This window comes from Curcuma longa, chromosome 7 (assembly GCF_044706935.1).
Source record: "Curcuma longa cultivar G26 ecotype Majalengka, Jawa Barat chromosome 7, ITB_CL_G26_1.1, whole genome shotgun sequence".
NCBI classification, from domain to species: domain Eukaryota; kingdom Viridiplantae; phylum Streptophyta; class Magnoliopsida; order Zingiberales; family Zingiberaceae; genus Curcuma; species Curcuma longa.
The window spans coordinates 2571140-2573780 of NC_133867.1; the positions used below are offsets into that span (position 1 = coordinate 2571140).

Here is a 2641-nt window from a genome sequence, read left to right on the forward strand (position 1 = left end):
AACCTTTAGGAACTCTCAAAGTCTAAGTTATGAGATTAAAAATTTAATATTGAATCTAAACCTCCTCCTTAAAGTCTCATCTTCTTTCTTTTAACATTCCTTTCTTATTTTCATCTAGAAAATCACCTTTAAATATTTATCTAAGCATATCACATAGTTAGGAATAGTTAAGTTACTTAGAATGAGCTTAAACAAATCCATTTTAGTGAAAAATATAAAAATTAATTGATTAGTTACTGATAGCAGTTGATTGATAAAAAAAAATGAACTTTCAATTTTCAAACTAAATTTTAGAAATATATAAGTAATTTAATAATTTTAAAAAAATTATAAAATTTCATACATACATTACTATGTCAAATAATATTAGAGAAAATAATTTTTTTAAAAAAATATATTTTATTTTTAAATAATGATACAAAGTTGAAAATCATTGAAAACTTTAATGTTTCACTCTACAGATGGAATTCGTCACTCCAACGACCTCATATAATCGGCCCCACGACTATCTATAAGGAGGTAAATCGAGAAAAATGCAGTTAATCATTACAAGGAAGGTCTCATGAGATTCGACCTTTGTCCACTGCAGTAAGTTTGTCCCACGGTAATTAACTCAATCATGCCCCGGAGTTTTAATGTTTCACTCTGACTTTGTATCAATATGATTAATAGTGATTTTATGGACAAATAGACTTTACTAAGACTTTCTAAAATACTTTTGAAATTATTTTTAACCATAATATATGGGTTAAATGCACATAATTTGCATATTAGATTTTTCTTAAAAAGTAAGAAAAATAAATGCGGTGAGCGTGGATCGAACACGCGACCTTCAGATCTTCAGTCTGACGCTCTCCCAACTGAGCTATCCTCGCTAATATATATAAATTTTTTATTTTTATTTAATACTTGATTGAAATTAAACGAATAAAACTAGACAAGCACGAGGAGCCACAAGATTAAGGGAATTCAAATAAATTTTAATTATATTTAAATTTTTTTATTTTTATCAAATTTATTTATTAAAAAATTTTATTGAGCTTAATTTCCTTATAAATCGTAGTATTATCCTTGTAATTTAAATAAAACAATCATTTAATAAATAAAAATTATATTTTTAAGTTTAATGAAGTATAAATAATTTATAATTTATTATTATAAAATTGTATAGAGTATTATATTGTATATATTTGAATTTTAAATATATCCAAATTAAAAGAAACATTTGTCTCTCTATACATGGACCTCCAGAATTAATTAAGGACGAAGAAAAGTTCAATTAAATCGAATTAATTGATCGAATTAATTGATCGAATTCAATCAGGTTGACTAAAGACTCCAATATCATGGTTTAAAAGAGACAACTAAACTACAAGATTCAAGACATTAGATATAATGGGACTTTGAAGGATGCTTGTAATAGTAGATCATATATATAGCTGCAAGTGATGATAGTTTAATTTCAAAACTAAAAGCATATCTATTTTGAGTCAAAAGTCATTCTATCTTAGTAGACAGACAGGTGCTGATAAAGTGTAAGTACCTAGATGTAGTAATGTTCACTTAAAAGAGAGTGTCCACTCTTACCTTAATTAATCTTAAAATATTGTATCTAAAGGAAAACATTGTAAAGGTAATTTCATGACTGATAATATTAAGTTAAAGATTGACAGTTGTTCCGGTTGAGAAGTGCGTCGAGATACGTTACCGGACCTAGCTCGCCGTGAGGTGGAACTGATGGGGAAGAAGAGCAGGAGAAGAAGAAGCTCGAGGGCCACAGGACCTGCAGGCACAGCAAACGTCAGTAGGACGGTCAGAGGTGGCTCCGGCGCGACCACTCCGACGCTCAAGTCAGTGGAGAAAACGGAGAAGAAGAAGATGAACAGTAGAAGGAGAACTTGAGCGTGTAAAGAGAGTAAGAGTCCGGCCCCCCATACCTGTCCGACGGAGTGATCTTTTAAAGGAAGGGATGAGCGTGCGCACGTGTCACGTCATCATTCAGGAGTGTCTCATCGTGGTTAATGAGATGTCAGGAACCATCGAGTTCCCTGTCCCATCGCCGTAAACGTATCACCTTGTTAATCGTCTGCGTACAGGCATCAGAGAGATAGCATTAATTAAATGGGGCGTGGGCTTGTCAGAGGTCATGATGAGGTGGGCCCAGGCTTTGCCGGGCGACTCGGCGATGGGTGTGGCCGAGTGGGGATTCGGCTAAGGCTACAACGGGATTCGGCGATGGGTGTGGCCGAGTGGGGATTCGGCTAAGGCTACAACCGAATGGGGATTCGGCGATGGGTGTGGCCGAGTGGGGATTCGGCTAAGGCTACGGCTGAATGGGGATTCGGCGATGGGTTCGGCCGAATGGGGATTCGGCCAAGGCTTATCAGACCAAGGGAGATTTGTACAGGGTTTATCAGGTCTCTGGGCGAGATTCAAGTCAGACCCGGATCAGACTCGAGCTCATGCTGACATCATCGTGGATATCTGCCGTAACATAAGCCTCCCCCCTTAGTCTAGTCGAAGGGAGCGCAAGTCGAACTGACTAGACTTGTTTCTTGCTCGAGTCTGATCTCATTAAGCAAGCTTACTTGGGAGCCACTTCTGGTGGAATACGTGGCTCAGTTTGATTGGGCACATCAGT

General features: G+C 36.1%; 1 non-coding gene across 1 annotated transcript; it reads right to left on the minus strand.

Moving 5' to 3' along the window:
• Positions 1-802: 802 nt before the first annotated feature.
• Positions 803-875, minus strand: TRNAF-GAA (transfer RNA phenylalanine (anticodon GAA)). The gene has a single exon. It is a non-coding gene; the product is annotated as a tRNA-Phe (tRNA).
• Positions 876-2641: the final 1766 nt, after the last annotated feature.